Source organism: Tachyglossus aculeatus, chromosome 26 (assembly GCF_015852505.1).
Source record: "Tachyglossus aculeatus isolate mTacAcu1 chromosome 26, mTacAcu1.pri, whole genome shotgun sequence".
NCBI classification, from domain to species: domain Eukaryota; kingdom Metazoa; phylum Chordata; class Mammalia; order Monotremata; family Tachyglossidae; genus Tachyglossus; species Tachyglossus aculeatus.
Window position 1 is genome coordinate 19,034,227 of NC_052091.1, and position 12,811 is coordinate 19,047,037.

The window sequence follows — 12,811 nt, forward strand, 5'->3', positions numbered from 1 at the left end:
GTCACTTCATTCTCTAGGCCTCGGTTCCCTCGTCAGGAAAATGAGGATGAAGACACGTGGGACAAGGACCGTGTCAGTCCCGATAAACCCGTATCCACTCTAGTGCTTAGTAGTGTGCCTGGCACATAGTAATAATAGTAATAATAATAATAATGGCATTTATTAAGCACTTACTATGTGCAAAGCACTGTTCTAAGCGCTGGGGGGATACAAGGTGATCAGGTTGTCCCACATGGGGCTCACAGTCTTAATCTCCATTTTACAGATGAGGTACCTGAGGCCCAGAGAAGTAAAATGACTTGCCCAAAGTCACACAGCTGACAAGTTGTACTTCCCAAGCACTTAGTACAGTGCTCTGCACACAGTAAGCGCTCAATAAATACGACTGATGAAGTGGCGGAGCTGGGATTTGAACCCATGACCTCTGACTCCAAAGCCCGGGCTCTTTCCACTGAGCCACGCTGCTTCTCTATATAATAAGCGCTTAACAGATACCACAATTATTATTATTAATTTTCCTAGAAACTGAAGCATAAGGAGTTGATCAGGCCCAGCGGAGGCTGAGCTGGGCAGTGCTAACATCGTGCCCACACGCTGCCTTGCGAATTCAGCCCGCCGCGCTCCTTTCAGTGCTCACTGTTGGTGAGCGGTTCTGTCCCCCCTCTCTGGGAGAATATAAAAGGACATTCAGAGCTTCTTCCATTGATCTGGGTCCAGTTCCAAATCAGAGCCCCCTCCTTGCTGTGTGTTCGAGAGCGACCCGAAGTGAACGCGAAGAGGTCAGCCAAGGACGGTTTTTCCCGAAACATTATCCAACCTCGGCTTCACCGACTCTGTCCTCTCCTGGTTCTCCTCTCCTCTCCCTGGCCGTTCATTCCCATCTCCTTCATGGACTCCTCCTCTGCCTCCCGCCCCTTAACTGCGGGGGTACCTCAAGGTTCAGTTCTGGGTCCCCTTCTATTCTCCTTCTACACCCAATATTGGTGAGATATTGGTAGATTTCGCATTGGTCGATGTGAGAGGCCAACGTTCAGACTCCGGGGGACACCCAGCATGGAGAGGGAGAAGATTCACTCGTTCATTCCGTCGTATTTATTGAGCGCTTACTGTACAGGCCGGACTAATCGCTTGGGAGAGTACAATATAACAATAAGCAGACACATCCCCCGCCCACAGGGAGCTTACAGTCTAGAGGACTGTCCACCCTGACGACTGGAAGCATGAAAGGCCAACATTCAGCCCCTGAGGACACCCAAGATGGCATCCTCCCCCTCGAGAGGCAGCAGGCCCGAAAGAATCCAACCTGGCGAGGAACTTTTGAACACTCCGTGGGTTCTGAAGAAATCTACCTACAAAAGCGGATGCCGGGACCCTGTTATTTAGAGGGAGAAATTCAAATTCATCTCAAAACGGAGCTATTGTTACCCAAAGGGGGCAATTAGCAGCGGGCTGGGGGTGGGGCTCCCCATGCCACCGGGACTGTAATAGCTGCAGCTGACACACGGCAGGGGAAGTGAGGGCTGACAGAGTCGGAGAAAATCCAAACCCGCTATTAGTCCCAGACGGGATCCGCCGTTCAACGAAAGCGACGATAATCGCACCCGCTTGAGGTTTGCCGCTGATAAAGGAAGTTGGCGTGGTGGCTCTCCAACACAGAAGCGGAGGAAGCAGCGTGTTGCCGGAGCCGTGAGAGGTTGGAGGCGTTTCTGAAGAGCGCGGCCCAAATTTAGACACCTTAATTCAGCGCCTCCGCCCTCAGGTTGAATGGGAAAGACGCCCCACTAACCTGGAACAGGCCGACAATTCCTTGTAGGAGGAACCCAAAGGCGAAAGAGGCGGAGTGGCCTAGTAGATAGGACACAGGTCCGGGAGTCGGAAGGACCTGGGTTCTAATCCCCGCCTCACCACTTGTCTGCGGGGTGACACTGGGCAAGTCACTTCACTTCTCAGAGCCTCAGTTCCCTCATCTGTAAAACGGGGATTAAGACGGCGAGCCCCACGTGGGACAACCTGATCACCTTGTATCCCCCCCGCCCCCAGGGCTTAGACCAGTGTTTCGCACATAGTAAGCGCTTAACAAATGCCTTTTAAAAAGAACCAACCAAACAAAAAAAACCTAGCTGGGCCTGGGAATCAGAAGGAACTGGGTTCTTATCCCAGCTCCGCCATTCGTCTGCTGGGTGACCTTGGGTAAGTCATTTCACTTCTCTAGGCCTCACTTACCTCATCTGGAAAATGGGGATTTAGACTGTGAGCCCTTGTGGGACAGGTACTGTGCCCAACCTGGTTACCTAGTATCTACCCCAGCGCTTAGAACAGTGCCTGGCACGTAGTAAGTGCTTAACAAATACCTTCAAAAGAAATGGGCCAATAGCGATACACACTGACCCCTGGAATCACAACACGACACACAGATAGAATTTCTCCATTAGTAACATCCCCTCTGAACCCAAAGGACAAACATGTACACATACCACACATACACATACACACCCCATATCAGAGCCCTCGTGATTTATTTATTCACTCATTCATTCATTCAATTGTATTTATTGAGCTCTTGCTGCATGTAGAGCACTGTACTAAGCGCCTGGGGTAGGACAATAGAACAATAAACCTGTATATATGTTTGTACATATTTATTACTCTATTTGTTTTACTTGTACATATTTGCTATTCTATTTATTTCATTTTGTAAATTTGTTTTGTTGTCTGTCTCCCCCTTCTAGACTGTGAGCCCGCTGTTGGGTAGGAATCGTCTCTATAAGTTACCAACTTGTACTTCCCAAGCGCTTAGTACAGTGCTCTGCACACAGTTAGCGCTCAATAAATATGATTGAATGAATGGACGGACACATTTCCTGCCCACAACGAGCTACAGTCTAGAGAGAGGTTCATTCATTCATTCATTCGCTTGTATTTATTGAGCGCTTGCTGTGAGCAGAGCACTGGACTAAGCGCTTGGAAAGTACAATTCAGCAACAAATAGAGACCATCGATCCCTACCCAACAATGGGATCTCAGAAGTGGGGAGACAGATAAAAAAAACTAAACAGGTGCAAGTAAACAGGCATCAGTAGCATCAATGTAAATAAATAGAATTATAGATATATACACATCGTTTATAAAATAAATAGAATAATAAATATGTACATATATACACAAGTGCTGTGGGGCGGGGAGGGGGAATAGAGTAGAGGGAGGGAGTCGGGGTGATGGGAAGGGGAGGAGGAGCAGAGGAAAAGGGGGGCTCATTCTCCCTGTTCCACACGGGGCCCACAGCCTTTAATCCCCATTTTACAGATCTCTGAAGCACAGAGAAGTGAAGTGACTTGCCCAGGGTCATACAGCAGAAAAGTGGCAGAACCAGGATTAGAACCCCTGTCCTTCTGACTTCCAAGCCTGTGCTCTAGCCACTAGACCATGCTGCTTCTCTATGGGCGGGGAACGGGTCCACTAATTCCATTGCATTGAACTCTCCCAAGCGCTTAGTACAGTGCTCTGTACATAGTAAGAGCTCCATAAATACCATTGACTGATTAAGCTTGTTATGGGCAGGGAATGTGTCTGCTAATTCTGTTGTGTTGTAATAACAATAATAATAATAATAATAATGGCATTTATTAAGCGCTTACTATGTGCAAAGCACTGTTCTAAGCACTGGGGAGGTTACAAGGTGATCAGATTGTCCCACAGGGGGCTCACAGTCTTAATCCCCATTTTACAGATGAGGGAACTGAGGCCCAGAGAAGTGAAGTGACTTGCCCAAAGTCATAGCTGATAGTTGATGGAGCCGGGATTTGAACCCATGACCTCTGACTCCAAAGCCCATGCTCTTTCCACTGAGCCACGCTGCTTCTCTGTACTCTCCCAAGCGCTCAGTACAGTGCTCTGCACATAGTAAGAGCTTCATAAATACCATTGACTGATTAAGCTTGTTATGGGCAGGGACTGTGTCTGCTAATTCTGTTGTGTTGTCCTCTCCCAAGCGCTTAGTACAGTGCTCTGCACGTGGTTAGAGCTCCATAAATACCATTGACTGGTTAAGCTTGTTATGGGCAGGGACTATGTCTGCTAATTCTGTTGCATTGAACTCTCCCAAGCGCTTAGTACAGTGCTCTGCACGTGGTTAGAGCTCCATAAATACCATTGACTGATTAAGCTTGTTATGGTCAGGGACCGTGTCTGCTAATTCTGTTGCATTGAACTCTCCCAAGCGCTTAGTACAGTGCTCTGCACATAGTAAGAGCTTCATAAATACCATTGACTGATTAAGCTTGTTATGGGCAGGGACTGTGTCTGCTAATTCTGTTGTGTTGTCCTCTCCCAAGCGCTTAGTACAGTGCTCTGCACGTGGTTAGAGCTCCATAAATACCATTGACTGGTTAAGCTTGTTATGGGCAGGGACTGTGTCTGCTAATTCTGTTGCATTGAACTCTCCCAAGCGCTTCGTACAGTGCTCTGCACATAGTAAGAGCTTCATAAATACCACTGACTGATTAAGCTTGTTATGGTCAGGGACTATGTCTGCTAATTCTGTTGCATTGAACTCTCCCAAGCGCTTAGTACAGTGCTCTGCACGTGGTTAGAGCTCCATAAATACCATTGACTGATTAAGCTTGTTACGGTCAGGGACCGTGTCTGCTAATTCTGTTGCATTGAACTCTCCCAAGCGCTTAGTACAGTGCTCTGCACATAGTAAGAGCTTCATAAATACCATTGACTGATTAAGCTTGTTATGGGCAGGGAATGTGTCTGCTGATTCTGTTGTGTTGTACTCCCAAGCGCTTAGTACAGTGCTCTGCACGTGGTTAGAGCTCCATAAATACCATTGACTGATTAAGCTTGTTATGGTCAGGGACTGTGTCTGCTAATTCTGTTGCATTGAACTCTCCCAAGCGCTTAGTACAGTGCTCTGCACGTGGTTAGAGCTCCATAAATACCATTGACTGATTAAGCTTGTTATGTTCAGGGACGGTGTCTGCTAATTCTGTTGCATTGAACTCTCCCAAGCGCTTAGTACAGTGCTCTGCACATAGTAAGAGCTTCATAAATACCATTGACTGATTAAGCTTGTTATGGTCAGGGACCGTGTCTGCTAATTCTGTTGCATTGAACTCTCCCAAGCGTTTAGTACAGTGCCCTGCACGTGGTTAGAGCTCCATAAATACCATTGACTGATTAAGCTTGTTATGGGCAGGGACCATGTCTGCTAATTCTGTTGCATTGAACTCTCCCAAGGGCTTAGTACAGTGCTCTGCACATAGTAAGAGCTTCATAAATACCATTGACTGATTAAGCTTGTTATGGTCAGGGACCGTGTCTGCTAATTCTGTTGCATTGAACTCTCCCAAGCGCTTAGTACAGTGATCTTAGTACAGTGCTCTGCACACAGTAAGCGCTCAATAAATACGATTGATTGATTGATCTGCACATAGTAAGAGCTTCATAAATACCATTGACTGATTAAGCTTGTTATGGTCAGGGACCGTGTCTGCTAATTCTGTTGCATTGAACTCTCCCAAGCGCTTAGTACAGTGCTCTGCACGTGGTTAGAGCTCCATAAATACCATTGACTGATTAAGCTTGTTATGGTCAGGGATTGTGTCTGCTAATTCTGTTGCATTGAACTCTCCCAAGCGCTTAGTACAGTGCTCTGCACGTGGTTAGAGCTCCATAAATACCATTGACTGATTAAGCTTGTTATGGTCAGGGACCGTGTCTGCTAATTCTGTTGCATTGAACTCTCCCAAGCGCTTAGTACAGTGCTCTGCACATAGTAAGAGCTTCATAAATACCATTGACTGATTAAGCTTGTTATGGTCAGGGACCGTGTCTGCTAATTCTGTTGCATTGAACTCTCCCAAGCGCTTAGTACAGTGCTCTGCACATAGTAGGAGCTTCATAAATACCATTGACTGATTAAGCTTGTTATGGGCAGGGAACGTGTCTGCTAATTCTGTTGCATTAAACTCTCCCAAGCGCTTAGTACAGTGATCTTAGTACAGTGCTCTGCACACAGTAAGCGCTCAATAAATACGATTGATTGATTGATCTGCACATAGTAAGAGCTTCATAAATACCATTGACTGATTAAGCTTGTTATGGGTAGGGAACGTGTCTGCTAATTCTGTTGCGTTGTACTCTCCCAAGCGCTTAGTACAGTGCTCTGCACACAGTAAGAGCTCCATAAATACCACTGACTAATTAAGCTTGTTATGGGCAGGGAACGTGTCTGCTAATTCTGTTGTGTTGTACTCTCCCAAGTGCTCTGCATATGGTAAGCGCTCAATAAATACCACTGATCGATTGACTGATTGATTGATTGATTGCACCACTGTTAATGCTCAGGTGCAGATGACCTCTGCTCTGGAAAATGGGGATTAAGACCCATGGGACAGGGACTGTGTTCAACCTGATTCTCTTGTATCTACCCCAGTGCTTACAGTGCTTAGGAGAGTGCTTACTTAATAAATGCCACCATTATCATCATTTCAGTGCCTGGCACATAGTAAGCGCTTAACAAATACCACAGTTATCATCATCATCATCAATCGTATTTATTGAGTGCTTACTATGTGCAGAGCACTGTACCAAGCGCTTGGGAAGTACAAATTGGCAACATATAGAGACAGTCCCTACCCAACAGTGGGCTCACAGTCTAAAAGGGGGAGACAGAGAACAAAACCAAACATACAAAATAAAATAAATAGAATAGATATGTACAAGTAAAATAAATAAATAAATAGAGTAATAAATATGTACATACATATATACAGTTATTATGACCCAGTGCTTAGAACAGTGCTCCAGCACTTAGAACAGGGCTCCAGCACTTAGAACAGTGCTTTGCACATAGTAACCGCTTAATAAATGCCATCATTATGATGATGTTGATGATGATGATTATTAGGAGAAACAGAAACCCCTCCCCTTAGCAACCACTACTGCATGTGCCACAAGAGGAAATCCCTTCTCCCCTTAGCAACCACCGATTCATGTGCAGCGAGGGGAAATGATATCACACGCGCACACACACATTTAGCGACTATTGTTTCACAGCCACACGGGGAAATGTGTTCTCCACAGGGAAGGAAGCGACTTTCTAGACTGTAAGCTCGTTGTGGGCGGGGAATGTGTCTGTTTCCTGTTGTATTGTCGTCTCCCAAGTGCTCGGTACAGTCTTCTGCACACAGTAAGCGCTCAGTAAATACCACTGAATGAATGAATTTTCTCTTCTCCCTACCTAATTCACCTTTCCCCGAAGAAACCCATTCTGCCCTCCAGCTGACAATTGGGACATTTCGGAAGACTGAGCTCTTGGCTGCTACAACTTTGCCGTATTGTGCTCTTCCAAGCGCTTAGTACAGCGCTCTGCACCTAGTTAGCTCTCAATAAATACCATTAATTGGTTGATTGATTGACATCATAAATAAAATTAACTCCATCAGGTCTGAGCTCCCCAAAGCCACTCCCCCCCACCTTCTCCAACCCCCTGGCTCTCAACGCTCAATGCTCTCCGCTACTCTCCCATCCTTCCCAGCAGTATCCTCAGAGGAGCTCTCCTCCCTCCTCTCAAGTGTTACTCCAGCCACCTGTGCTTCTGACCCCATTCCCTCTCATCTTATGAAATCTCTCGCTCCATCCCTCCTCCCCTCCTTAACTTCCATCTTCAACCGCTCACTCTCCACTGGTTCCTTCCCCTCTGCCTTCAAACATGCCCACGTTTCTCCCATCCTAAAAAACCCCTCACTTGACCCCACCTCACCTTCTAGTTATCGCCCTATCTCCCTCCTACCATTCCTTTCCAAACTCCTTGAACGAGTCGTCTACACACGCTGCCTCGAATTCCTCAACGCCAACTCTCTCCTCGACCCCCTCCAATCTGGCTTCCGTCCCCTACATTCCACGGAAACTGCCCTCTCAAAGGTCACCAATGACCTCCTGCTTGCCAAATCCAACGGCTCATACTCTATCTTAATCCTCCTCGACCTCTCGGCTGCCTTTGACACTGTGGACCACCCCCTTCTCCTCAACACGCTATCCAACCTTGGCTTCACAGCCTCTGTCCTCTCCTGGTTCTCCTCTTATCTCTCCAGCCGTTCATTCTCAGTCTCTTTTGTAGGTTCCTCCTCCCCTTCCCATCCCCTTACTGTAGGGGTTCCTCATGGGTCAGTTCTTGGTCCCCTTCTGTTCTCGATCTACACTCACTCCCTTGGTGATCTCATTCGCTCCCACGGCTTCAACTATCATCTCTACGCTGATGACATCTAAATCTACATCTCTGCCCCTGCTCTCTCTCCCTCCCTCAAGGCTTGCATCTCCTCCTGCCTTCAGGACATCTCCATCTGGATGTCTGCCCACCACCTAAAACTCAACATGTCCAAGACTGAACTCCTTATCTTCCCTCCCAAACCCTGCCCTCTCCCTGACTTTCCCATCACTGTTGACGGCACTACCATCCTTCCCGTCTCACAAGCCCGCAACCTTAGTGTCATCCTTGACTCCCCTCTCTCGTTCACCCCTCACATCCAATCCTTCACCAAAACCTGCCGGTCTCAGCTCCGCAACATTGCCAAGATCCGCCCTTTCCTCTCCATCCAAACTGCTACCCTGCTCATTCAAGCTCTCATCCTATCCCGTCTGGATTACTGCATCAGCCTCCTCTCCGATCTCCCATCCTCCTGTCTCTCCCCACTTCAATCCATACTTCACGTTGCTGCCCGGATTGTCTTTGTCCAGAAACGCTCTGGGCATGTCACTTCCCTCTTCACAAATCTCCAGTGGCTACCAATCAACCTACGCATCAGGCAAAAACCCTTCACTCTCGGCTTCAAGGCTCTCCATCACCTTGCCCCCTCCCACCACACCTCCCTTCTCTCCTTCTCCAGCCCAGCCCGCACCCTCCGCTCTGTGCCGCTCATCTCCTCACCGTTAGGCCTCGTTCTCACCTGTCATGCCGTCGACCCCTGGCCCACGTCCTCCCCCGGCCCGGAATGCCCTCCCTCCGCATATCCACCAAGCTAGCTCTCTTCCTCCCTTCAAAACCTTACTGAGAGCTCACCTCCTTCAGGAGGCCTTCCCAGACTGAGCCCCCTCCTCCCTCTCCCCCTCCTCCCCCTCCCCATCCCCCCCACCTTACCTCCTTCCCCTCCCCACAGCACCTGTATATATGTATATATATTTGTACGTATTTATTACTCTATTTATTTATTTATTTTAATTGTACATATTTATTCTATTTATTTTATTTTGTTAATATGTTTTGTTTTGTTCTCTGTCTCCACCTTCTAGACTGTGAGCCCACTGTTGGGTAGGGGTCCTCTCTATATGTTGCCAACTTGTACTTCCCAAGCGCTTAGTACAGTGCTCTGCACACAGTAAGCGCTCAATAAATATGATTGAATGAATGAATGAATGAATGAATGAAAAGGAAGTCTAAGCCCCCCTTTCCTCTTCTCCCACTCCCTTCCGCATCGCCCTGATTTGCTCCCTTTGTTCATCCCCCCGCCCCGTCCCAGTCCCACAGCACTTACGTCCGTATCTATCATTTATTGATTTCGCTTCATGTCCGTCTCCCCCGCTACACTGTAAGCTCGTTGTGGGTAGGGAATGTGTCTGCTTCTTGTTCCTTTGTACTTTCCCAAGCGCTTGGTATAGTTCTCTGCACACAGTAAACGTTCAATAAATATGACTGACTGAATGAATGAATGGCTAGGGGCCTACCAGATGGCTGAGCCACTTCCTCTCTCTGCTGCAGGCCCAGGGCTTGCACTGGCCTCTGAAGTGCTGGTGGGGAGAGGGTGACTGCATAACCCCTGAAGAAGGGGAGGCCGTCCAGCGTGGGCACCATCAGCTGGACATTTAGCCGCTCTCGGCCACCGGGATTGAAAGGAGAGAAATCCGGAGCTCAATCAACTGCTCCCATTTCCGACACCTTCCGCTCTAACCCAAATCCATCTCACTGCTATCTTTCTTGGGCCAATTCCTCACGCCCATTCCCCAGTTGGCAGGGGAAAATGACATTACCCATGTGACCTTTTGGAAGCATACAGCCTCAAGGGACTTATACCCATCCTCATCAGTTGCGCTCATTGTGGGCGGGGAACGTGTCCATTTATTGTCGTATTGTACTCTTTCAATATAGTACAGTGCTTTGCACACAGGAAACGCTCAATAAATAGGATTGAATTGAATTCAAAGGCTTGTTGAGTTATTCATTTTGACGACTATATTGGCTAATCGTTTCATGTCTATTCATTTTGACTACTCGATTTGCTTTATCATTTTATGTCTATTCATTTTGATGACAATTTGCTAATCACTTGATGTCTGTTTTGACGACTCGATGTGCTAATCATTTGATGTCTATTCGTTTTGATGACTCGATTTGCTAATCGTCTTACGTCTCTGTTCATTCTGACGACTTGATTTGCTAATCATTTTATTTCTATTCGTCTTGACAACTTGATTTGTCATCGTTTCACGTCCATTTATTTTGATGACTCTATTTGTAATTGTCTCGTGTCTATTCATTCTGACGACTCGATTTGCTAATCGTTTATGTCACTCTGCCCCCTTGGAGTGTAAGCTTCTAGCGGGCAGGGAACGTGTCACTTCTGTGCTTTGTCCTTCCTGATCACTGGGACCATGCACTGCCCACAGCAGGCATCTAATAAATGCTGCTAAGACTACTCCTCTTACCGCCATATCAGAGAGCCGAAGAAGTCCATGAACTTTGGCCTTTCCCTTTTCAATTTCACAAAGCCTGGGCAATGAGGGGTGGAGGGGGTGAGAGAGGGCACCCTGTTCCTCCTGCCTGAGACCTCCAATTAAGAAAAAAAAATTTTAATGACATTTATTAAGTGCTTAGCATGTGCTGGCACTATTCTAAGTGCTGGGGTGGAGACAAAGTAATAAGGTTGGACACCATCCCTGTCCCACATGGGGCTCACAGTCCTAACCCCCATTTTACCTCATTCTCGCCTGTCCCGTCGTCGACCCCCGGCCCACGTCCTCCCCCTGGCCCGGAATGCCCTCCCTCCACACATCTGCCAAGCTAGCTCTCTTCCTCCCTTCAAAGCCCTTCTGAGAGCTCACCTCCTCCAGGAGGCCTTCCCAGACTGAGCCCCCTTTTTCCTCTCCCCCTCCCCAACCCCCCGCCCTCCCTCCTTCCCCTCCCCACAGCACCTGTATATATGTTTGTACAGATTTATGACTCTATTTATTTTACTTGTACATATTTACTATTCTATTTATTTTGTTAATGATGTGCATCTAGCTTTAATCCTATTTGCTCTGACGACTTGACACCTGTCCACATGTTTTGTTGTCTGTCTCCCCCTTCTAGACTGTGAGCCCGTTGTAGGGTAGGGACCGTCTCTATATGTTGCCAACTTGTACTTCCCAAGTGCGTAGTACAGTGCTCTGCACACAGTAAGCACTCAATAAATACAATTGAATGAATGAATGAATTTTATAGATGAGGTAACTGAGACACAGAGGATAATAACAATAATAATGATAACATTTGTTAAGCACTTACTATGTGTCAAGCGCGGTTCTAAGTGCTGGGGTAGATGCAAGATAATCGGGTTGGACGCAGTCCACGTTCCACATGGGGCTCACAGTCTTTATCCCCATTTTACAGATGAGGGAACTGAAGCCCAGAGAAGCAAAATGACTTGCCCAAGGACACACAGCAGACGAGTGGCAGAGCCGGGATGAGATCCCAGGGCCTTCTGACCCCGAGGCCCAGGGTCTAGCCACTAGGCCATACTGTGTTTCAACCTTGGACATGGGGGATGGCTCCAAGCATGGCTCAGCCTGAGGGGTGGTCAGAGGGGGAGAAGGGCCACCACAGTCCAAACCACCCTTCCCTGGAGCCCCCAGCCCAGTCCCAATCCCAGCAGGATCTTCATACCCTCTCTCTCTGAATGGTTGGAGCCTCTCCCAAGATAATGATAATAATGGTATCTGTTAAGTGCTTACTATGTGCCAAGCACTGCTCTAAGCACTGGAGTAGATATAAGGTTATCAGGTTTTCCCACGTGGGGCTCACAGTCTGGCTCGTAGTCAGTCATTCAGTCAATCGTATTTATCGAGTGCTTGCTGTGTGTGAAGCACTGTACTAAACGCTTGGGAGAGGACAATATAATAATAAACAGATGCATTCTCTGCCCACAAACGAGCTTAGAGCCCAGAGGGGGAGACAGACATGAAAATAAAGAAATTCGTTATGGATGTTTATGAGGGGGAGAAAGACATAAATAAAGAAATCACAGATTTCACAGATTCTACTTTTACATATTTACTATTCCATTCATTTGGTTAATGATGTGCATTTAGCTTTAATTCTGTTTGTTCTGACGACTTGACACCTGTCCGCATGTTTTATTTTGTTGTCTGTCTCCCCCTTCTAGACTGTGAGCCCGTTGTAGGGGAAGTGGGGATGAATAAAGGGAGCAAGTCAGAGCGACGCAGAAGGGAGTTGAAGAAAAGGAAAAGACGGCTTAGTCAGGGAAGGCCTCTTGGCGGAGATGTGTCTTCAGAAAGGCTTGGAAGCGGGGAAGAGTCACTGTCGGATATAAGGAGGGAGGGCATTCCAGGACGGAGGCAGGATGTGGGCGAGAGGTCATGGAGGTACAGTGTGTAGGTTGATGTTAGAGGAGTGAAGTGTGTGGGCTGGACTGTAATAGGAGAGTAGGGAGGTGAGGTAGGAGAGGGCAAGGGGATTGAAGGCTTTAAAGCTGATGGTGAAACGTGTGTGAAGGACTCCTTGCCTCTCCCAGCCTCTCGGGCCCAGGACCGA

At 47.5% G+C, this 12,811-nt stretch overlaps 1 protein-coding gene across 1 annotated transcript in view; it reads right to left on the reverse strand.

Moving 5' to 3' along the window:
- The window catches only part of HOMER2 (homer scaffold protein 2), a 74,162-nt gene that overhangs the window by 44,454 nt on the left and 16,897 nt on the right, over window positions 1-12,811 (reverse strand). The window lies entirely within an intron of this gene.